Below are 24566 nucleotides of genomic sequence, written 5' to 3'. Positions count from 1 at the left end.
CCCATGGCTGCTGCAGGCTTCCCAATCTGCCGGCACAGCCACGCCCGGACACCTGACTCAGGCGACACCCCCGAGCCTATCACCAATGTGCCCTGGACTGACTTACCTCGTGGAGAGGACAAGGAAGTGCCCAGGGATAGCACTGCCTCCGTGCACATCCCTGAACCTCTCCCTGCGGCCCTGGCACAGCTGGAGCCACCACCCCAGGGACCGACCCGCGCCCGGGGCTGCCCCAGCTGGGAGATGTGGCTGCGTCCTGCCTCCGCGGGGTGGTGGTTACGGATTAAGGAGTCTTAAATGTCAGACGACCAGGCGCTCCCTAGAAATCCACTTATCTCCGCTGCCACTCGGAGCGGCCAGAGCTGGGCGGTTATGGAGATAACGCGATTTGAAGCGTCCACCCGAGCATTGCAGGGCTGCGGGTGCCCTGCGGACAACGCCAGGCACCTCCTCCCCTCCTCCACTCGCCCAGCTGCTGCCCAGAGAGCCGGGTGACGGCCACGCTGCTCAGCCCGGGGGCTGCACCCACCTGCGCTGTCCCCCCCTTCCCCAATTCCGGGGGATGAGGGAGGCTTGGCAGCCTCGGTGCTCATCCATCCCCCCCTGTGCCAAAGCTGCACCAATTCGCTGCCCAAATCCTAAAACGACTGTAACTAAAACCTACCAGATTGAGCCTGGGGAAGAGCCCCCCCCGCCTCTCCCCCCTCTCCAAATGGGATTGAACAGATCTGCTCTCGCACGAGCCCAGCTCGCAGCCAAGCAGCATCTGACATTCACGCGCCGTGGCACGGCTCTGCGCTCGCCCACTCCCCCCGGCTTGGCATCGCCCCGGAGATGCGCCATCAATCCCAGCCCGGCAGAACCCCTCTGTCCTCTGCAAATCCCCTCCAGACCTTCCTGGAGGCACTCTTTGGCCCAACTAGTTCCCCGTGTTCTGTCCACCCAGTGAGGTCCCCAAGGTGATCCAGGGCTGTGAGGCTCAGGGCACCAGGCAGAATGACCGCAGGTCATCGGGGACAGGTGGGCAGGGGCAGGCGCTGCCCAGCGGCAGGTGCCAAAAACAACGGGCATCCCAGCAGGACCCCCAAAGAGCTGGGGGGCTGAAGGTGGCTTTGCCCTGGGGAGACCCACGCACAGCCTGCCCAGGCCAAGCTCAGATGTGTGAATCGCTCTGTTAACAGATGGGGCGATTACGGGGTCAATTACTTGGGGTCTGACCGACAACCAGGTCACGGAGAGACCCATCAGCATGGGCACAGGGAAGGGAAGTTAATTAAAAACAAGGGGAAAAGTTGTAGGCACAGACGCATGGGAATACCGGATGGCAAAGAGCCCCAAAGCCATCAGTGCCACCTTCAATGATGTTCCAGTCTGTATGTGCCACCTCCAAGTGCCACCTCCGATGGTGCCCAAATCTGTTTTTCCCACCTCCAAGCATCACCTCCAATTGTGCCTAAATCCATTAGTGCCACCTCCAAGTGCCACCTCCAGCAGTGCCCAAATCCATGAGTGCCACCACAAGAGACATCTCCAGCAGTGCCCAGATCCATCAGTGCCATCTTCAAGAACAGCTCCAGCCTGGAGAGGACCCCTTGTGCTCCCAGCCCTCTCAAAACCTCATCCCTCCACATCCCACCAGGCAGCTCCACGGTGGCAGAGCACAAACCACGAGGCTGCTCCAGATCCCGGGAAAGCTGGCACCGGGATGGGCCGGTGTGCCCATGCCAGCACCTGTGTCACCGTCACCACTTGAGAGCGTCGAGGCCAGCTCGGTGCATTTCAGTTTGGCCAATAATGGGTGGTGGGGACCTTATGGTGCTCAGTGATGCCATCCCAAGTGCCCACGATCCCTGCTCCTGAAGGCAACTGATTTGGAAGAACCACTTTTCCCAGCAGGAAGGCGACGGCCCCGTCGGAAAGCGGCTCCACAGACGGCAGCTATTGACAGATGTCTAAGAGGACGGCGAATAATCCCGTCTTCCTCTGGGAGGATTCGGGTCGCCCTCGCCCTCACCAGGGGTTTATCCATTGTCTGGATCTGCCGGCGGTTGTTATTTTTGGTCAGCACCGCGTTTTGCTTGGCCTCGCTGGCAGGAGGGAAATAGGAGGAAGAAGAAAAAGGGGAGGAAGGCTGCTTGGCCAGGGCTTGGTGGGGGGAAGACCAGCTCAGCTTTGGGGGGGGCAGTGAGGCACCCCACAGCCCTCAGGGAGTCCGAGTCAGTCTCTTCCCAGCCCCACAGCCTTGCTGAGCACAGCCACAACTCACCACAGTGACGGGGCCGGCACCATCACATCCCCACTGGTGTCTAGGGGCATCAATTCCAGCAAGCCCAGTGGGCCAGAGAGGCTTGAGAGGTTTTGGGGTACAGGTTTTGGGAGGCAGACAGCAGTCTGGGTTCTCTCTGTCACCAAAACCAAGTGCAGGGGAGGTCTCAGAGGGATGGGCAAACTCTGCCCGCAGACCCACACGTGTCTCAGGTCCACGCAGACAGGCAAAATGAAGCTGGGTAGCTTCAGGAACAGAGATCCCCAACCTGCCCTGACCCCCTGGGCTGTGGATTCCCAATCCCTCACACCTCACCCTCAGCACTGCAGCATCCCAACAGCAGGCCAGCCCTGCCGGCGGGTCCTGTCCTCCCTGGTAGCTGGGAGCTCACCAGCATTGCAGGGTGCAGCTCAGCCAGCCCCTGAGATCTGCACCTGGATCACTTCAGAGGCACTGGTGAGACACTAGGACAGGTCACCCAGGGGAGCTGCGGCTGTCCCAACCCTGCAAGGGTCCAAGGCCAGGTTGGATGGGGTTTGGAGAAACCCAGGATAGTGGAGGGTGTCCCTGCCCATGGCAGGGGGTTGGAATAAGATGAGCTTTTAAGGTCCCTTCCAACCCAACCCATTCCATGATTCTATGATTCTATCCTGCTGAGACAGGTACAAGGGGAGGCAGAGCTGGGCTAAGAGCATCCAAGAGGATGTTCCTTGGGAGAAGACACAGAAATGCCTCAAGACTTTGCTTCTCCCCATCTCCCCAGCAGTGATGCAAAGAGTATCCCCTCAAGGCAGGGCTTGCCATCCTTCTCCACATCTTTCCACCACCTCCCAGTGTGCCTGCAGAGCAGGAAGACGGGATAAAGATGCCTCCCCGCTCCGTGGGATCTCGCTCCTACAAGAGATGGAAGGCATGAGCACAAAACCGCCTCTCCTGAGCTTTCCCCACGCTCAGCACCGCTTGTCATTCAAGCAAACCCCGTGGCCTTTAAGCTGCCAAGGTACCAGAGCTGCTCTGGAATCGGAGTTCGCTCGGCTCCTGCCCTGGAGCAAGGAATCTGAAACGCTGCCACTGGAAACGAAACAGAGCATCCGTCATTTTACTTGCCAGAAATATATCCAGCCCCCAAAAAAAGAAATACTGCCTGCAAAAGAGCCAGCAACAAAGCCCTCGATTCCACCGGTGAAGCAGAGCCTGGCGTCGGGCATTTCCACTGGAATTCTGATTCTCTGCCCAGTTCGAAGTCACCCCAAATAAAATGAGCAGCAGGACCAGGTTATGGCCAGAGGGGCCAGAAGAAGGGCGCCAGGTCACAATCAGAAGCTTTCACCTAGGATGCTACAAAGAAAATCCACGGGTTTGAGAGGCAAAGAGGCAGGTGGCAGAGGCAGGGCTGGAGGGGATGGAAGGTTCGAAGGAGCACAGCGAAGCCCCGCCTCGGGGATGTCCAGGGGAACCCACCCTGCCCACGGGCATCCTCCCCGCAATCCTCCCAGGCAGGCAGGTCAGCTCCTCACCCCCAGCCATTCCCAGTCGCATCCCCAGGAAAAGCAGCAGCACGTTCCCAGCCAGCCCAGCCCCCAGCCCAGGCACGCCAACCCAAATATCTGCGAGAGGCGCTCCCCTCCCTGGGAACGGCGACTCGCCGCAGAGTTCACATGCCCCAGCAATGCCTGATTAAACTCCCAAACTCCAAGGGAATACCCCTGAGGCTGTCTGAAGATAAGCTAGGAGCTAGGCTGCTCTCAGGAAATGCAGGAACTGGGAAAGAGCAATCCCTTTTTTTTTTTTCCCTTTTAGATCCAGAATAACACAGAGCAAACCCTGGTGCTCTCTAGCTCAGACACAAGCTGAGCTCGCTGCTGTGCGCCCCCAGAGCTTCCTGCTCCCCGAGACATCACAGGTGACAGACCCCTGCCGCCAGCCAGATCCTGCTGGAGGCACTGGGGATGGAGCCAGAGAGCCCAGGACAACCCCAGGCAGCGCAGGTGAGTGGGCTGGAGGGTGCTGAGCAAAAGGACAGTGCTGGAGCCCTGGCAGATGGGAGGGCGCTGCCCAGGACTTTGGGTGCCAGAGGATGGGGGCACTCGCTGCCAACACCTCCAGGACTGGGATGCTTGGCAGGTGCTCCATCATTTTGGTTCACCCTAGGGAACACCTCAAGATCTGGTTTCACTGCTCCTCAGGTCTCCTGCACCCCTCACTTTTTTTCCCTTCCTTGAGCTTCTCCGAGTTGGATGGTCACAGCACTAGACCCAGAGCTCCCAAGACAACTGCACACTCAAGGGCAAGGGCAGTCAAGGAAACCTTGTTCATGCAGCCCTCAAACAAACAGGCACACTGGAGCAGCCCGGGACCAAGAGGAAGATGATGCTTCTCCCTTCTGCACCTTCTGGATCCCAGGGAGCAACCAGCATCCCATCCTCCTGGAGAGCAGAGCCACAGACAGGGATTGCACCACATCCTGGGGACCAGGGAGCCCCGAGGGTGCCCCATCCTGGCTGATGGTGGGGACACTGCAACAGTGGTGACCCAATGTCCTCAGACACGAGGTCTGCCTTCAGCCAGGACCATGGCTGGGGACACCTGCACCCAACACACAGCTCTCAGGTGTGCAAACACGCCTGAGGCCAGAGGACACCTACGGACTGACCCAAGCTGAGCTCTCCTTCAGAGATTCCTCTCAGATATCTTTCCTGGTTCTTAACGCTTCTTCAAGAATCAGCCCGAAATGGAAGGCATCTTCCTTCCCCATACGTGGCACTAGAGACAGAGAAACAGCACCGCTGGGCAACCTGCTGGCAAGAGTTATTAGGAAAACTGTTCCTGGAAAAGTGTTCCCAGGAGAGCTCCGGGCCCATGGTGGGATGGCAGAGCAGGGAGGAGTTGTACCAAGGCCCAGCTTCTCTATTTGATCCGATACCAGTGTGACTGCAGAAAACACTGGGACTGCTCTGGAACACTCAGATTGTCCATGGGGGTCCTGCACAGCCACGAGACCCCACTGGGGCCCTTCCATGCTTGAAGGGGGATGGAAGATGGATGGATAAAGACGTCTCACCGTGGCCTGTTGTAACAGGACGAGGCACAAGGATTTTAAACTGACAGAGGGCAGGGGTAGGTAAGATGCTGGGGGGAAATTCCCTGTGAGGGTGGCACAGGTTGTCCAGAGCAGCTGTGGCTGCCCCATCCCTGGAAGTGTCCAAGGCCAGGTTAGACAGGGCTTGGAGCAACCTGGGATAGTGGAAGGTGTCCCTGCCCATGGCAGGGGGTGCAACGAGAGAGTCTCTTCCAACCCAAAGCATTTTCTGATTCTATGGCAATTTTTAGAAAGCACAAGTGACATGGGGGAAGCTGGCAGATCCTAAAGAACCAAACCCAGGACATTTGGAAAGCAGAGCTGGAGCCCTGGGAGGGAGGAAGGGGTCACCATCACCACCACCAGGCACAGCGTGAGCTCCACAAGATGGGAGGACCCTCAGCTGGAGGAGCTGCAGGACTCACAGTAAGAAACAGAGAGGTTCACTCTGTGACCTCGAGGAGAGCGGCCACGGAAAAATCCATCCACAAGCTGTCACAACACAGAGGAAGATAGGGAAGGGCCACAGGACCAAGCCTGGGGAAGCTGAAGCATGAAGGAAACACTACTTGGTGAGAGCTGGGAAGGGCTTATGGCACTTTGAGGGGACTGAGTGCAGGGTGTCAGCCTCTGCCTGGGCTCACTGCTCCTGGCTGGCCCCAGGCTCTGAGGGGCTACCCTAAAACTAGAGATGTCCATGCTGCTGCCTTCCCTCACTTCCCAGCTGGAGGCTGGAATGACAAGGAGCAAGTTGGATGTAGCTGGTTTCTGCCACGTCGTGGTCCAGCTCTTCTCCAGCAAGCCCTGGTGGGTTCAGGACTCGCAGCCTGCCAGATTAGCAACCCTCTGCAAGAGAACCATCTTCCCTCACCAGGGAAGGGCCTGATCCCTTCTGAAACACAACACCCATATCCCCATCTCCGGATGGGTCTTCCCACAGCACTGGGAAGGTCCTGGCACAGGAGGGGAGCTCCAGAGCCCAGGGCTCCCGACCAAATGGGTTCCAGTGCCCGCTCTCAGCTTCCACAATGAACATCCCCCTTGACTTGCTGCTTCCCCAGCCGCCTCCATCCCATCCTCCTCCCTCTTCCCCATGCCAGAGGGTCCTGCACCTTGCCCTCAGTGGCATGATCCATGGAGGATGAGCCTTGGAAGATGAGCTGGGCAGGGAGCGCCCACAGAATCCATCCCCCAACAAGCTGGAGCACCGGCAGATATGGACTTGGTGGTGGTGGATTCAAGGAAAAGAAACCTACCCTTGTGTCTGGAATGAGCCACTGGCATTTTAGGGGCTGTCCACAGCATCTCCCTCAGTATTCTGACAAAGCTTCACAATATCTGTCTGAAGGGGGAGAAGGGGGTTTCCTACTATCGTAGTTCCTGACACTTTTGACATAGCGCACATCTAGGTTAACATAGAAAAATTCCCAAGCAATTCCTGACCAGGTTCCCCTCGACCAGTGTGGCTTCCCCATCCCAGACAGACCTGCCTGTACTTTTCTCCTGAGCACCGTGATGCTGAACGACAGCACCCGGAGGGGAAACGTCCTCCTCTGAGGATTTTTTCAGACAAAAAATTGTACTTTTTCACCCTAATGATGCATTTTAACAATGCAACGAAACCAAAGCCTGGTGCCAGGGCTGCAGCCCTCACCATCCCGGGGAAGCAGCCGGCACCCACGGCAGGGATTCGGGATGGGCGTCTCCAGAGGGTGGCCACGGGCGTCCTCGTGTCCCTGCAGCAGCACCCCCGCTGCAGCTCAAGGGGTTTAAGCTGAAGCAGTGCAAGTCCCTGCTGCAGCCCCCCGAGGTGTAAGGCTCCCTGAGCTCTTAATGGGCTTACGGAGCCGCGCAGCGCCCGGCGGGATGGACAGGCATCCGCAGCTGGCAGCCCCGGGCACCACCCGCCGTGCCAGGGGACACCCCATCCGACCTGGGGACACCCCGCCGTGCCAGGGGACACCCCATCCAACCCGGGGACACCCCACAGTGCCAGGGGACACCCCATCCAACCCGGGGACACCCCATCCGACCCGGGGACACCCCATCCGACCCGGGGACACCCCATCCGACCCGGGGACACCCTGCTGTGCCAGGGGACACCCCATCCGACCCGGGGACACCCCATCCAACCCGGGGACACCCTGCTGTGCCAGGGGACACCCCATCCAACCCGGGGCACCGCCCGCCGTGCCAGGGGACACCCCATCCGACCCGGGGACACCCTGCTGTGCCAGGGGACACCTGCAGTGCCTGGGGACACCCCACAGAGCCTGGGGACACCCTGCAGTGCCAGGGGACACCCTGTGTGCCAGGGGACACCCCACCGAGCCTGGGGACACCCTGCTGTGCCAGGGGACACCCTATAGTGCTAGGGGACACCCGCAGTGCCTGGGGACACTCTGCAGTGCCAGGGGACACCCCACTGAGCCTGGGGACACTCCGCAGTGCCAGGGGACACTGGCAGTGCCAGGGGACACCCGCTGTGACAGAGGACACCCCATCGAGCCAGGGGACACCCACAGTGCCAGGAGACACCCGCCAGCCCTGTCCCAGGGCGCTCAGCCTGCTCTCTCCCCATCGCAAACCCCACACACCTCATCCCACTCCCTTTAAGGATGTGTGTGTGCCCCAGCCCTACAGCAGATCCACTCGCCCCACAGGCCAGGCACCCACACCTGCCTGCCTGCAGCCTGTGCCCCGCACTTGCACCCCACTCCGCTTCCCGCCCCACTCCTCACCCCATCATGACTGTGCACCCCCACATCTCGCCCTACACCTGCAGCCCACATCTCACCTCTCACCATCACCCAGGGCCACGCTGAGACCGCGCTGAGCAGCAGGACCAGGGGTGCCTGTCACTGGGGCAGGAGCAGCTGCAGATCCCCTCACTTTGGGGGTTCAGACCCCCTGGAATTCAGGCTGAGGGTGAGAGGAGCATGTGCTGTGCTCCCCAGTAGGGCTGGAGAGGCCAGCGCATCATCCCACGCCATCCCCGGGAAATCCTGGTTTTCCAGGCTCGGATCAAGCACTGTGTACTGGGAACAACGGCTGGCAGGAGCGGGGCCACCCAGGGAAAATCCTACTGGAAAGCAGGAAAACCCCATTCAGTAAAACCCCATTCTCAGCCAGCACAAGTTTTGGGGAGGCAGCCCCTGGCTGGATGGCTCTGCCCTCCTCTCCGCCCTGTTTTGGGGGTTTGGAATTTGTGCCTTTGGGTTTTTCCAGAGGGGAAATATTTTTAAACAGCAAAAACCAACCCCAAAACCTAAGAACGTTACTGAGCTCCTGTCAATTCCCTATCAGCTGCTGTACACGCACAAGGCACAGAAAAATCCTTAGCAAATTCCTGCTGAAAAATAATAAAAAAACCAGGAAAACCCACCAAAGGCTGAGCTTGCCGGACACAGCACGCCAGGAGGGGCTGACAGAGCTGTTACGGTCTATTGGGCCAATAATCCACAAACTAAGACAGATTTATTGTACATGGCAGATCCTAACAGCTCCAAAGAAACCATCACTGTCTCCTGGCGCTTAAAATTCACTTTCTTGGGGGGAAAAAAAAAGGGCCAAAATATGGCTTTACGAGATAAGATGCGTGGTTGGACCGTTCTGTGACAGGCAGAAGCCTGTGCAAACACATACCCGGCTCTTTTTTTGCCTTGGTATATAAATATATAAAATATCTCCTCTTCCAAGGCAAGCACGACTGCATTACCCGTCGGAGCGCTGTCCTTACCACCGGATTACCCGGCTTGGTTTCACCATCCTTAGCAAGATGGATTTGCAGGGATGTTGTTTCCGCCTCGATATTACCGATCAAAACCGGGAGGGAGATAAAAAATCAAGTTAATTAAAGCTAAATTGAGCCCCTGCATCCATCTGGCGTGCTGGGATGGGTGAGTTTGGGTCCCCTCTCCTTTGAAGGTGTAAGGATCTGAGAAGGGAGATGCTGGCTCTTCCCACTGGCATGACAGTGATGGCAAGCCCGGGATGGGGGGATAGTTTCATGTTGATGACGATAATAAAAATAATAATATTAAAAAGGTCAGAGCCGGTGCTTTCCCTGTTTCTGGCAGACAGGACCCCAGCCAGCGCGGAGCAGCAGGCCAAGAGCGGGATCAGCCCGATCCCATCGGTAATTGCAGCGTCTGTTCGAATCTCCAGGGCGCTGGAAATCACGCCGGGCCCGGCTCAGAGCTCCCCGGCGGCTGATCATATCGGACGGGGATCAAAGAGGCTCAGCTTACGGGTTTAGCGCTGCCGCCGAGGGGGGCCGGGCTCGGCTCGGCTCGGCCCGGCCCGGGGGGGCCGCGCACCGGGGATGCTCCCGGGAAGCTCGGAGGGTGCGTGGGAGCAGCGTCCCTCAGCGGGGCGATGCCCGGGGGGATGGCAGCCCGGAGCTCCCCCGGCACGGCGCCTGGATGGTGGCTCAGCTGCGCCGTGCGTCTGTCCTGAGAGCCCGCACCAAGCGCCGGCTGCACCCCAAAACCAGCAGGGTTACGGGGGTGAGCGTGGGGAGCTCGAGCAGGCAACCGGGAGAGCTCCTGGAGCCTGGGAGCGATGCCCAGGGGCAGGGACGGGTGCAGGGAGGGGCTTTGCACGGATGCCCCGGCTGCTCCCCGAATCCATGCCGGGGTGCGAGCAGGGGGATGCTGGAGCGGACAAGGGCAGCAGCTTTCAGCCGCGGGCGCGGAGCGATGCCCAGGGGCAGGGATGGGTGCAGGGAGGGGGCTTTGCTCGGATGCCCCGGCTCCAGCCCCCCGGCCCGCGGGGCGGCAGCGGGAAGGGATGTGCCGGGACTGGCCGGGCGGCTCCGGGGAGGGAGTGGAACGAGTAATTAGAGCAGGAGGCTGTGAGTCAGCAAACGATGCGTAACCTCGGCGAGGCTGACAATGAGGCGAAAGATGGCAGTTTCGACCGAGAGCGCCGGCTGAAAGGGCACATTTAGATATGCAAAAAGCAGCAACTCCTGACAATCGCGGGGCTGCGACCCGCTCGGCAACCCGTGCTGCTCCGGAGCCGCCGTCTGCCGCCGAGCTCTCGACGCCTTCCTCCAAAACCATTGTGAACAGAGACACGGGTGGGCTCAGACTCAACCCCACGGAGCGAGGTAGTGGGGATCGCTCCCCCCCAAAAAAAAAACAGCGGGCAAGGGAAAACAGCGGGGAGCCTCTGCCCCAGCCCCCAAGCTGCCTGGAAAGCGGGATTCAGCCAGACTCGGCAGCTGACCTTGCTCCGGGTGCCCCGGGGAGAAGCGCAGCCACTCCGGGATGGAAATTAAGGTTTGACTTGGAAGCAAAGCCCGGCTCCAGCCACAGGCTCGTCCCCGCCGTTTTTTGGGGGGTGCGTGGGGGCTGCAGGCAGGTACAGCCGCCCTCGGCGAGGAGAGTTTAATTAACCCCGGAAAGCGATCGTTAAACGGCCGGCCCGGGTAATCGATGCGGAAGGGGCGGCTTTGCTGCCGAGGGACCATCTGCTCCGGGGAGCGACGGCGGCTCCTCGTCCCCCCCGCGTCACCCCGCGCCTGCCGGGAAGCGGCCGCGGGGCAGCTGCTTTGGGGGCCCGATCCCGAGCTGAACCCCGGCCAAGCCATCCCGGGGGGATGGGAGCTGCCCCTCGCCTCAACCCTCGCTTCCCGTAAAGCCCCGAGCCCCAGCGCCACGTGATTTCCGACACGACGCGGCCCCCCCGGCACAGAGCGCACCGGAGGGTCCTCCAGAGCCGGGCGTCCCCCCGCCCCTGACAGGATGTGGCTGAAGCAAAGCCGGCCAGGGATGCGAGCAAGCACCCCTCTTCCCTCACAGCTATTTTCACCCCGGAGATGAGCTCGTGGCAGTTTCAGCCTTGAGGGCTCAGGGGGTTTGCGTCCTTTGGAGCACCCAGCCCCCCCCCCCGCGCACACCCGTGGCCGCATTCCCGGGCGAATACTCAGAGGGATGCTCTCAGCATCCTGGCATCACCCAGGATACTCATCCTGGCCTGGGGCACTGTGTCCCTTCCCACCCCCCAGCACACCCAGGCCTTTCTCCAGCCTGGAATTTCCAAGTTTCTCCTTATTTCCACCCGTTGAATGTGGAGATGGTCAGGGGCAGTAAGGCTGGGTCTGGTGCATCTGCTCCCGAGGGATCCGGGAGCACTGACTCCAGCTCCGGGATTGGGCTCCTGAGCAGGTCTGGGGTGGACACAGGGAGACCCCTGACCCCTCACCCCATGGTCATCCCCCAGGAGAGCTTTGGGAAGCAGCTCGGGGTGCAGCCAGGAACAGCATCCCAGGGCAAAGCCAGCCAGGAGGTGGAAGAGCATGATGTTATCTTCCAGGATGGGACTTAGAGAGATCAGTGTCCCCAGTGGCATCCCTGTCCTGTGAGATGTTCTGCCATCATCACAGCCTGGCCAGCTCCCAGTATCAACACATCCTGGGGAACCTGTGGGGCCACAGCACTGCCAAGACCCTGTCGGGGTGATGCAGACCCTGGGCATGGAGCCACAGGCATCTTCCTCCTGGTCTGGATCTGTCCCCAGCCATCGGGGCAGAGGAGCATCCAGGAGGGGGAGAGCTGCACCCCCCAGGAAGAAAGGAGCCCAAGGGTGCTTCCAGAGGAGGTGCTGGCACAAGGAACGAGCCCTGGGACACAGCATGACCCTGAGGCCAGGAAAAAGCCCTGTCCCATCCTCTCACCTTGCCTGGGGCAGAGGGCAGGGTGTCACCAGGGTCCCCAGGCTGGCAGGGGCCAGCAGGGTTCAGGGTGACCTGCAAAGCACACAGTGGGCACGTGCCCTCCTTGCCCCACGCATGGAGGCATCGTGGGCCCCTCCTCACCTCCCCAGACCTGCCGAGCCCTGGCAGGGGGAGCACGGTTCTCCCCACTCCGATGGCAGCAGCTCAGCTGGCAGGGGACAGTGCCCCTGCAGCCCCAGGGTGGTGCAGCTGGAGGGTCGCCCTGCTCCAGGCACGTGGGTTCCCTTTCTGGTTGCCAGCACCTTTGGGAGAGCAGGCTGAGGCTCCAGCATGGAGCTGCCTGTGTGAGGGTTTGCCAGGACCCCCGGCACCCTGAACACCCCCCAGGGAACACATGGGATGCTCCAGGTACCCAGCATTAGCCAGGGTAGCAGCACCCAGCCGCTGGATGGGGGGTGAGATGATCCCAGCCCTACCTGTCTGGGCAGGGGTGGCCATGGCAGAGCACCACGGGCAGGAGGCAGCGGGGACACCCTCGAGAGGAGGTGCTCTGCTCTGCTTCTACTGCAGGAGGGAAACTGAGGCAGGGAAGGGCTGGAACGGGCCTGCACACCTGGGGCAGCACAGGGACCTAGAGCCAGCTTTTCCTGCTCCTCCCCATCCAGAGGCTCCTCTGTGCTGGGGACAGGGAGCAAAGACAGAGCAGGAACAACCCCTGCCCTGGCACTGCCAGACCCCGGTATGGGACATGAGATGGGATCACACCCTCAGTGGGGTGCCCCCCCAGCCCTCTCAGGAAGGATCTAGCCCCTCAAACTGGGGCTCAGCCCCAGAACAGTGTTTAAGCCACCCCACAAACCACTGTTCAACCTCTGAGCTGGTATTCAGCCCCCCAAAATGGTGCTAAGCCACACAAACTGGGGCTTGGTGGCCAAACTGGCTCTCAGTTTCCCCAGAGCTCAAGTCCCAGGCCAGGGCTCATCCCCCAATGCAGCACAGAGCCCCCAAGCAGGTGCTGAACACCCCAGACAGGTGTTTGACCCCTGAGATGGTGCTCAGCCCTCCAAACCACTGCCTGACCCCGAGACGGTGCTCAGCCCCCTGAACCAGCCACTGAGCTGCTGCCCAGACCCCAAAGTGGAGTTCAGGCCCCAAAACAGTGCTTGAGCCTCGAGTTGGTGCTCAGACCCCCAAAACAGCAAGCCCCAAATCTGGCTTGACCCCCAAACCAGAACAATGCTTGACCACCAAACCAGCTGCCAGCTCCCCAAAATGCTGCTCAGTCCCTCGACCTTGTGCTCAACACCCCAAAATGCCGCTTGACCCCCCAGCCAGTGCTCATCCCCCAAAATGCCTTATCCCAAAGGAGGGGCCAGCCACTCCATGGCCCTCTCCAGGGACAGCCATTCCAGTTTCCTCCCAGTACACCCACTGGTCACATGGTCCTTCAGAATGGCCGGACAGCCCTGAGGGAGTTCCCCAATCTCCTCTGCCCCTTCAGCCCCAAAAGGACACAGGAGCACAGGCAGGGAAGCCATCCCTTCCCAACACCCTGCCTGTGGGGAGGGACGTGTCCCTCACTCTGTCCTGGAGGGGAGCCCTTGTCCCTTCTCCATCATTCCCAGGGGAGCATCACCAGCGGGATAGAGAGGATTCCCAGAGCTCTGCTGGGAGCCTCCCAGAGCGATGGAGGGTGGGGGTGGTCCCTGCTTATCCTTGGAGGTGGCTGCATGGTCTGTGGGACGCAGACCAGGGACGCTGGGTGGGATGAGAGCACAGCCAATCTAGTGGAGGATTCACTCCCCACTGCCAGGTGCTTTCCAGCCCCGTCCCTGGAGCTGTCAGCCCTTGGGATGAGCTGCTGAAGCTGCCCCCACACAGCCCAGTCCTGCTATTTCCAGGATCAGTGGTTATGGATATGGTTGTCCCCCAAAGCACAAACCACAGGCAGCCTGGGGAGCCCCGGGGAGTGGCCACAGGCCCCCCCAGCTCAGCTCCCCCATTCCCCCAGGTTCCCCTTCCCCCCCAGCTTTGGCATCTCCAGACCCCCAGGCACAGCCCCCATCCCTGCCCCATCTCACATCCCTCCCTGCTGTCCCCATCCCTAATCGAACTGGCTGCCGCACAGACTCATCCCAGTTTAATCTTCACGGTGCATCAGGCACAGGGGAAAAAACACAACGATTTTCCTTTTTTTTTTTTTTTTTTGGGTCTTAATCTTTACCTGGGGTCAGATTTACCAATCCTCCCACTAATCCCCCAACGCCTTCGCAAAGCAAAGGGCCCCCTCCTCCTCCAGCCCCGCGGGAGCGAGTCCAGGAAGCACCCATAGCCCCAGGGTGCCTCGGGATTAGCACTCCAGGTGACTCCAGTTTTTCCCAACGAGGTGGCAATTTTTTTTTTTTTTTTTTTTTTAATTTAAGGAATCCGCATGTGAGGATGGGGGAGGGAGATCACACGGTAGTGCGGAGACGGGAGCAGAGCCTGGGGGTCTGGGCTCTGCTAACAGGCTCAGATCGGGGGGGAAATATTCGGGGAAAGGAGGAGAAACCGCTTTTTAGAGAGGTTTCCATGCCAATCCCTGCCTCAGTTTACCCGCGTGTAGAGACGAAAGGTCACCCCCTCTCCCGGGGATTCAGATGGCACCGCTGCCCCCGAACAACCTCCAGGACTGGGAATCACCCCAGATGGGAGAATGGGGGAGCTGCGGATGTGGGGACAGGGGTTCCTGTGGGTGTGGGGGTTCTGGGATCCCCGGGGATGGGGCTCTGCAGAAGGGGGGCAGGGAGAGCAGGGGCTTTGTGCAGGGGGGGCTCCGCAGAGAGGGGCAACAGGGGAACTGCCCACGGGGGAACAGGGGTCCCTGTAGGTGAGGGGACACAGAGCTTTGGGGATGGAGGGACAGGGGTCCCAGCGGGACAGGGATGCCGGCAGGCAGGAGGGGCTTTCAAGAGGGGGGCACAGGAGTCCCTAGAGAAGAGGAGACAGGATCCCTGTGGATGAGGAGACGGGACTCTGTAGAAGGGACAACAGAGTTCCCCGCAGAAAGAGGGGACAGGGGCCCTGGCAGATTGAGGGCGACAGAGGAGAGGGCTCCCCGCAGGAGAGACCGGAGATCCTTGCAGATGGGGCGGGGATGGGACAAGGGTCCTGCAGACAGGAGAGGGACAGAGGTGACAGAGGTCCCTGCAGACGGGGGACACAGAGATCCCTACAAACCCACCCACTCCTCCCGCTGTGCAGCGGCGGGGGCGGCCGGCAGCCGTGCCCAGCCCCGAGCCCCCCGCGGGCGGCGCTGGCCGAGATAACCGGTTGTGGCAGCGCGGCCCCGGCCGCGACACCGCGCACGCTCCGCCGCGGCCGGCACCTCGCCGCGCCAGCCTGGAATTTGCAAGCTGTCCTGATGCATTAACGCGCAAACGCCTGGCGTCCGGCTCGCAGCCCCGTGCCCGGCTGTGCCAGGCCGTGGCATCCCCCTCCCCGGGGACGCCGGCTGTCCCCAAGGGCGCCCGGAGCCACCATCATCATCTTCATCCTCCGCGCTTATTTCTTCCCCCAGCCCGGCCCCAGCTTCCTCGCCCGGCGGAATGGGGAGACGGTGCCAGGCTCATGCTGGCACCGCGGTGAGGCGGGGGACACCGGGGACATGAAGAGTGGAGGGTCCCCAGCAGCGCTGGCCCTGGGAGCAGGCAGCAGCCTGGCAGCACGGGTGACGGCGGAGCCCCTTCCAGCAAGCAGCACGCTGTGCCAGCCAGGGCACGGAGGGAATGGGGAGACAGACAGACACGGACGGACACAGGGACAGAGGGATGGGACCCCGAGACGAGTGCCATGGCACCTCTGCAAGGACCACGCTGGAGAGCCAGTCGCCTGCAGTGCCCTTGGACAGCACCCATTCCGTGGGGATAGCCGGGTGCCCCTCCCCTGCACCCATTCCCGCAGTGCACCCTCCAAGTCCGCTCCCGACACCCGGTACTTCCCATGGGTGCAGGAGGGAAAGGTGGGCAGGGACAGCCCAGCCTGGCACTCCCAGTTCAGTGTCCAGCCAGCACCTACCACCTCACATCCCCCAGCCTGGCGCCTTTCCTGTTCCCCGAGGCCACTGTCACACGTGGGATCCCTCCAGCTCCTGAATCCACCGTGGGAGCATGGGGCACCTGCCAAGGGTGGGGGCAGAGGGGACACCCCAATCCCTGGCACACGCTCGCCCCTCGCCCACGCACCCAAACGGTTCCGGAGCCCAGCACCCAGCCCCTGGCCAGCAGGACGCGTTCATTCCCCAGACGGGCAGGACGGGCTCAGGCGGCTGTGATCCCACAGCAGCGGGATGCCCGTGGGAGGAGGGAACGGCAGCAGCTGCTGCGATAGGAGTGTGAAGAAACGGCTCTTGCGTGCTCTGTCCGGAGCCGGCTAACGAGGCCATATTTGAAATGCTTCGCATACCTCCGGTCATCAGATTAGTGAGATGCAGAAGGTAAAGCAGAGGGCAAGAGGAGCGCTCCCAGCTCCCAGGCAGCGCTTGGCCCCCGCTCCACCCAGCTGCAGGAACTGGGGGAAAACTGGGGGAAACCTGGGGGAAAACTGGGGGAAACCTGGGGGAACTGCTCCCAGCTGGCAGCGGGGCACAGGCAGAGAGAGGCCACGGGCACCCCGGGGTGATGGGTGCTGGGATCCCAGCAGGGCACGATGCAGATGCAGGAGGGAAAGGTGGGGAAGGACAACCTAATGTGCTGCCACATGTCCTGGCCACCGGTCACTGCCACCTCCCCATGGCCCAGGTGAGGCCTGGACCTGCTGAAAAACCTTTCAGCATTTCACAGGGGCTTACAGGAGAGTCAGAGAGAGAGTTTTCACCAGGGCTTGTCGTGACAGGACAAGGGGTGAGGGCTTCAAACCAAAAGAGGAAAGTTTGGGATTGGATATTAGGAAGAATTCTTCCCTGTGAGGGTGGTGGGACCCTGGCACAGGGTGCCCAGAGAAGCTGCCTCATCCCTGGATGGGGCTTGGAGCAACCTGGGACAGTGGAAGGTGTCCCTGCCCATGGCAGGGGTTGTAACTAGATGAGCTTTGAGGTCCCTTCCTGCCCAAACTGTTCTAGGAGTCTACAGGAGGAGAAAGATCCCACAGAGCCTCCAAGTGAGCAAAATGCTCCTTCCCAAGGCATCAAATGTGCTTGGGCATCACTGGTCCTCCTTGGCCCTGCTCCAGGCCCAGGGGTGGCAGCAGAGCAGGAAGGGGGTGCACAGGAATAAGAGTCCTTGCAGGGTAAGAGCACCTGGATCTGCAAACACTTGGGGCCCTTCAGGGTTGGGATGTTCAACTGAGAACATCTCAGCCTTCAGGATGTACAAATGGGACACAAGGCTTTGGTCTGGACCCCAAAATCCCATCTCTGAGGGAGAGAAAGAGGCACAAAAACCATAAGGGCAAGTCCTAGCAAAAAGAAGTGAGAAGCAATGACAGCAAGACCCCTGGGGACACCAAGAGAGAGCCCAGAAGCTGAGTGGATGGAGCTGCATTGCTTGGTTGGGCACGGACAACAACTCCACATGGAAGACTGTGGGAGGCAGATATAGCCCAGATATCCCTACAAAAAGCTGGAGCACAGGCACGGGCTCAAGGCAGATCTGCCAAGGCAAAACCAAAACATCCATCAAGCGAGGGCTGCTTCCAACCACAGCCAACCACCCACAAACCAGGAGGTGACCAGGGACAGCAGCACCAGGGCAGGCCAGAGGGGAACATGCCCAATGTCATCACAGCTGGGCACAAACCCAGTCCTCATTCCAGCAGGCACCACACCCAGGGAGCTCAGCACGTGCTGAGCAAATGTATGGGTCAGCCGAGGGTATCATGGGTGGCAGCAGCCACCAGAACCCCCTGGAGTCACTCAGAAGGCCATGACAGCGCTGTTCCCAGCCCTGCCACCAACCCAGGTGACAATCAGACCCTGGGGATGAAGCCCATCTCAGAAGTGACCCAGAAAAGACAGGGTACATCTCAGCCCGTGGGCAGGTCCCACCCATCACCCACACTGTGCCCCCACCAAGATACCACAGGGCTGGCACAGGGCAGGGCCGGTAACCCGAGCCCTTTTCCAGCTCCCACCTCTCGGAGCTGGGAGGGTGGAGATGGAAGAGCACATCCTGCTTGGAAAATCAGAAAACAGCTTTTTCTTTTTTCAGTCTTTGCCACCACTTCCAGGGTCACACATCCTCCCGTGCCCCGGCCACCACACTGTCAGCATCACTGTGAGGAGGTGATGCATCCTCATCTTCCCAGCACAAAGGATGTCCCTAAGGCGATGGAAGATGCTTTGGGACCAGTGACACTGTGCCAGGACAAGGACATCGAACCAGACCCACACATCCCAAGGCGAGTTCAGAGCCTGGGAGCCTTTTCCATGCCATAACTGTGGATGGTGGAAACCAGAGACACCAAGGAAAACCTGACCTCAAAAGCCCTTTTATCCACATAATCACAGGCTGCCACCCATGTGCAGCACGGGCTGTCATCTCAGACCATCTACACACTCCACCTGCTTGCAAGGCATGGGAAAAGACAAGCAGGGATGAAATCACTCTCAAGATATAAGGGAGCAGCACTCCAGCACCCCAAAAGGAGAGACTATAGGGTGAGCACACCACCAGCACTGAGATGGTGACAGACCCCAAAGCTTTTTGACTGTGGATGTCAGGTGCCTGAGGGCCCGTGGCCAGGGTAAACGTGCCCTTTGGACTTTCCCAAAGGCAAAGGGACCCCCAGCTCGTCCTCAGCCACTCACTGGGGTCACACCAGTGTGCTGCCTGCTGTCCCTGGAGCTCTCCTGGGGCTCCAGCCCCATGGGTGTCCCAAGGGACACAGGACACGGGCAGGGATGCAGGCTGCTCCTCACCCACATCCTGATGCCCCCAGGATGGCGAGTCCCAGCATTCCCACCAGGACACGTCCCTCTGCTGAAGGCAAAGGCAGCTGCAGAGCTGATCCCCAGCAGAGCCACAGCTGAGCAGCAGCCGAGTCACGCTGCCTCCACCTCGGCCTGGGGTTTCCCTTGGCCACCTTTGGAGGTGGTTCCTCCTCCTTTGCCCACATGCTTCTTCCCTCCTGCCCCTCCCACACCACGGCTCCCTGCACCAAATCACAGAATACTCTGGCTTGGAAGTGACCTTAAAGCTCCTCTCCTTTCAACTGCCATGGGCAGTGACACCTTCCACTGCCCCAGGGTGCTCCAAGCCCTGTCCAACCTGGCCTCGAACACTTCCAGGGATGGGGCAGCCACAGCTCCTCTGAGCAACCCGTGCCAGGGCCTGCCCACCCTCAGTGTAAAACATTTCTTCCCTATGTACAAGTTAACCCTGCCCTGTTACAGTTTAAAACCCTCACCCCTTGTCCTGTCACTCCAGGCTCTTGTCCAAAGTCCCTCTCCAGCTCTCTTCAAACTCCTCTGAGCACTGGAAGGAGCTCTAAGGTCTCCCTATAGACTTCTCTACTGCAGGCTCAACACCCCCAGCCTGTCTCCAGGGCAGAGGGGCTCCAGCCCTTGGACCAGCTCCGTGGCATCCTCTGGACCTGCTCCAACAGGCCCCACATGTGTCTGTGCTGGGGACCCCACAGCTGGATGTGGTGCCCCAAGGGGGTCTCAGCAGAGCAGAGCAGAGCAGAGGGAGCACCCCCTTCTCACCTTGGTGCAGCCCAGGACACACCCGGCTCTCTGGGCTGTGAGCGCACAGTGCTGGCTGATGTCCCATCTGTCACCCACCAGCACCCCCCGCTCATTTTCCGCAGGGCTGCTCCCAGCCCATCCATCCCCCGGCTGTGCTGGGGGCTGTCCCCATGCAGGTGCAAGACCTTGCACTTGGCATGGCTGAACCTCTCACCTTCCCCTTTCCCCATCACCTGCCTGGCAGGAAAACAGCCAATGCCACACAGCCTCCTCTGCCAGCTCCTCCATCCCTTCCCAGGCCACCACAGCCGATCCATTCTCATGTCCCCAGCTGGATGGAGGGCCAGCCTCTTCCTGGGGCAGTGGCTTCCGTCCTTCTCCCCAACCTGGAGGAGTTTCAAGAACACCCATGCTCCGTGCTCTGTGCAGGAGGTGGCTGCAAGGGGCAGCAGTGACAGCTGGGAGTCCCACAAGATCCCCCCCATGCTCCCAGGAGTCAAAGTTGAGTCAGGGGAAAAGGAAGGGGAAAGGAGAAAATAAAAAAATAACCAAGCCTTTTGAGTGCAATATTTTAGTTGAGCACCAGAGCATGAGTAAAGGAGGGAGCTTTTCGTGGTCTGCTGAGTTTAAGCTATGAGCTGAAAGTTTAACTATTAATACACTTAATCAAGAGGTTGTTCCTACAGCCGGGATTTGGGAAAACAAAACAGGGAGGCAGCAGAACGTTGGCACCCGCTGTGGCCACGCCGGGGAATGTCCCTGCCGGGGGGAGGTGGAGGGTCCGGGACCAGCTGGACCCAACCTCGGCCAAGCCGAGGAGGTGCCAGGTGCTGGCTGCGAGGGCCAAGCACCCCGGACCCGGCCGTCCCCCCAGTGCCCCCCACAGGAGATTTGTCAGAGGGGACAGTTTTGGGGAGGGGACGGCACCCCCAAACCCCGCAGCATCCCCAGGTCGCAGACAAGCAGCACCTGCACTGCTGCCACCTGCCTGGAAAGGTGCCGGTGACACCAGGGGATGCCGGTGGGTGAGGGACCCCCGGGGTCGGGGATCCCCGAAACACCACCCACAGCGTCTCCTCTGGCACAAACCTCGGCCGCGGAGGAGGAAGAGGAGGGACAGGCTGAATTTTGAGGTGCAGCCCGCAGAGCTCCTCTCCTGCGCCCAGCCAGCTCGTGTCGCGGGCAGAGGCACAGGCAGGAGCGCGGGGAGGTGCGGGCAGTGCCTGGCAGCAGCGCGGCGCCGGCCGCCCGCATCCCACCACAAAACCCACGTCAAGGACGCCTCGGCCGGCTCCTGCCTCTTCCCACCGAGGCGAGGGGGAGGACGCGGGGACGTTCGTGAGGCCCGGCACGACCCCCCCCAGCCCCTGCCCGCACATCCCGGCACGCAAAGAGCCCCCCCCCCGACGCTGCCCCCGGGGCCAGCGAGCCCCGAACGGCGCCGGGACCAACTTCTGAGCGGCACCGGCGGGTCCTTTGTTACTTTGCTTTTGTTGTCACACGCCGGCGCGTCCCCGTCCCCATCGTCCCGTCACCGTGTCCCCCCCCCCCACATCCCTCCCACAGCCCCCCCCCCAGGCGGCGTCCCCGAGGTCAGGGCGCGACATCTGCCAGCGCGACGGGGCGACGCCGGTACCGGCACCGGGGAGGGGGGCGCAGCGCCGGGGGCATCTCCGGGGGCATCTCCGGGGGTACCCCGCGCGGGGACACTTGGGGTGACACCGCCACCGACGGTGATGCGCTGCGGCGGCACGGCGGGGGCCGCCGGAGGAGCCGTTTCCCCAAAGCTTTTCCCGCTGGGAACGCGAAGGACGGACGGACAGACGGAGGGACGGAGCGAGGTTTCCATGCCTACCGGCGCTCCCGCTGAGCGGGACCTCGGGGAGAGTCACCCCCCCGCCCCCCTTTCCCACCCGACCCCCCACGCCTCGGCCCCGCCGGGGATGCAGCGGAGCCCGCGGGCAGCGCCGGGGGCCGGGGAACGCCGGGGGCCGGGGCGGGAGGGGAGGCCGGAGGGGTCCCCGTCCCCCCGCGGCCCCAGGTGCGGCCCCGCCGCCGGGCTGGGGGCCGGGGGGCGCGGACAAAGCGGCACAAAGGGGCCGCTGACACAGCAGGGCCCGTTTCCAGAGAAACAAAACTTCCGCCGGCCCCGGCTCCGCGCCCCAGGTAGCCGGGATGGGCATCCCCCCACGCCCCCCCAAAAGCCGGCCTCGCCCGCCCTCCCACAGCACGGCATCCCCCATCATTCCCCCGGCCCCCCCGGCAGGGAGCGGCGGGGGGTGAAGGTTGCCCGGCCGGGTCAGCGCACACGCGGGGCCGTTACCGCAGGATGTGTGCGCAGCTTTGTTTGTGCGTGGGATGGCTCCCCGCAATTCCCATCCCAGCCCCTAACCCCCCATGCCACCCCCCCCATCCTCCTCTCCCCAATCAATCATCCCAGCGAAGAATAACCCGACCCCAAGCAGCGCCGGCCCCGCAGGAAGGACGCTGCCGGCTGCGGGATGCGGTGGAAAAAAAAAAAAAAAAAAAAAAAAAAAAGGAATAGCAAAATTAAAATAAAAGGGGGGAAAAAAAATAAAACCACCAAGACAACAACAACAAAAAACCAGCAAAACACCCCACACCTCCGTGGGGCGCATGGGGCCGCGGTTCGGCGGAGTTTGAGGCCGTAATTCCCAAATTCGGGTACAATCCACAGCCCCCACGGTGGTTTCGGGGCCGGTGGCACCCGCGCCGGTGCGAACGAGGGATGTTCCACGGCGCGATCGCGGCGGCTCGATGGACGCCGGGGTGCGTGGGGCACCCTGCCGGCCGCGGGCGGGGGGGAGCAGGGGGTTTGGGAATCCCAAAACCCTCTGACGGTGAAGCGGGGCGGGGGGGGGGGGGGAGGGGGGCTCGGGGAGGGGGGGCTCGCTCGGGAACGGGGGGACGATAAAGTTGGGCGAGTTGTCGCACATGGCTGGGCGATGGCGAGCGGCGCCGCTCCCGCGGCCACCCGGCGCCCGGGCACCGGCGGCGGAGCCAAACTGCCGCGGGAGCCCGGCGCGCCCCGGAGAGGCGGCGGCGACCCACGCGCGGACACCGGCGCCGGGCGGGGGTCCCCACGCCAGCCCCCCACGCCAGCCCCGCCGCGGGCGGCGGTGCCAGCCCCGCTGCCCACCGCCTCCCCCCGGCGCCGCCGCCCCCGCCGCCCCCCGGCCCCGCCGCCACCATTGTCACCCGGGAAACCACCGGGCGCTGCCGCGGCGGTCCGGGGCGGCGGGGGGGAGACGTGGGGGGCTCGCTCCGTCCCTCCCCACGGCTCCCGGCTCATCCCCGCCGGGCTGCGGGTACCGGCGGCGGGGTTCGGTCGCGCCGAGAAAAACTTTGCTCGTTACCCCGACGTTTCCCCCCCCCCCACCCCGTCCCCTCCCAGCCCCGGGAAGCGGCGGGGCCGCTCGGGCGCCGCGCAGGCAGCACCGGCCGGGCCCGACGCGGGCAGGCGGGCAGGCGGCCAGCTCCGGCCCCGCCGCCGCCGCGGGCAGCCCGGGCACGGCGCCGGGCAGCGGGGCGAGCCGCGGATCCCCCCCCCCCCCGCCAAACTTTTTCTTCTCCACCGCCTCCCCTTCCTCCGGCGGTCCCCCGACGCCCCCCGCCCCAACTCCGCCGGCGGAGCGCCCCGGGGGCCGGCACCGAGCGGTCCGGGAGCCGCCGCGCCGCGGGCAGCGCCGCCGGGAGCCGCGGGAGCTGCCCGGGCGCAGGGAAGGGGGCAGGAGGGGAAAGGGAACGGGGTAGGGAGGGGAGGTCAGCACCTGCCCGGGGCCGGGGCCGGGGCCGGGGAGCCGAGGCGGGCTCGGTGCCTCGCCGCCGCCGCACACCCACCTCCACATCGCCGCTCGCTCTGGGAGTGCGCAGCCCCCGCTCCGCGCTGCACGGCGCTGCCGCCGCCGCCGCCGCTGCCCGCGGCTGCCGGCAAAACCCGGACCGGACCGGGCCGAGCGCCCCGCGCCGCCGGACACCGCGACACGCCGCGACGCGACGCGACACGACGCGACACGAAACGCCGCGCGCGCCCCCCGCCGCCCCGCGCGCTCCGCCCGCACGGCCGCAGCCTCCCCCGCCCCGGCCCGCCCGACCCCCATCGCCCGGTGGCTACACCCATCCCCGCCGGCCCTGCCGCCCCCACGGGTGTCACCCCGCCGGGCCGACCCCGCGGGTGGGGACAGAGCGTGACCCTCGTGTCCCACCCGTCCCCCACGGGGTTTATCCCGCTGTGACCCCCACGGCTCATCAAACCCCCCCCCGTCACGGGTGTAGCCGGGGTGTGCCCGCCCTCCCCCGTGTCCCGGCTGCCCCCACGGGTGTCACCGTGGCGTGTCCCCTCGTGTCCCCCATGCCCTCATGGGTGTCACGGCGCCGTGCCGTCCGTGGGCTGTTGTTGTGGTGTGTCACCCTCCGTGTCTCATCTGGCCCCCCCCGCCACCCCCCCGAGTGTCACCGTGGTGTCCCAACGCCTCGTGTCACACACGGATGGGACTGGAGTGTGTCCCCCGTGTCCCATCCACCTCCACGGGTGCCATCCTGTTCGTAGCCCCTCCGTGTCCCACCTGTCCCCCACGGGTTTCACCCCACTGTGCACCCCGCGTCCTAGCCCTGGAACCCATGGGTGCCAGCGTGGTGTCCCCCCACCCATACCCCACCCACCGATCCCCAGTGGGATGTCACCGTCCCCTCTCTGGGGTGTCACCCAGCCGTGCCTCCTCCCGCCCCGCTCTCCCCGAGGGTGACACCCTCATGTGCATCCACATCCCCAGAACGTTCCCCGTCCGTCTGTCCCTCCGTGGGGTGCACATCCCCTCTGTCCGTTCCCCCCCGCATGTGCTCCACCCCTTGTCCC

General features: G+C 62.6%; 1 protein-coding gene across 2 annotated transcripts in view; it reads right to left on the bottom strand.

The window, feature by feature from the left end:
- The window catches only part of CXXC5 (CXXC finger protein 5), a 36588-nt gene extending 12928 nt beyond the window's left edge, over positions 1 to 23660 (bottom strand). Inside the window, exon 1 of one of the 2 annotated variants that reach the window (XM_040078618.1) lies at positions 23552 to 23660. The gene's annotated coding sequence lies outside the window, so the exon portion shown is untranslated. The other variant, XM_058422535.1, reaches the window with a different exon arrangement.
- Positions 23661 to 24566: the final 906 nt, after the last annotated feature.

This window comes from Hirundo rustica, chromosome 14, assembly GCF_015227805.2.
Source record: "Hirundo rustica isolate bHirRus1 chromosome 14, bHirRus1.pri.v3, whole genome shotgun sequence".
Classification (NCBI taxonomy): domain Eukaryota; kingdom Metazoa; phylum Chordata; class Aves; order Passeriformes; family Hirundinidae; genus Hirundo; species Hirundo rustica.
The sequence above is the reverse complement of the archived record's forward strand: the minus strand, read 5'-3'. Positions and strand labels throughout refer to the sequence as shown.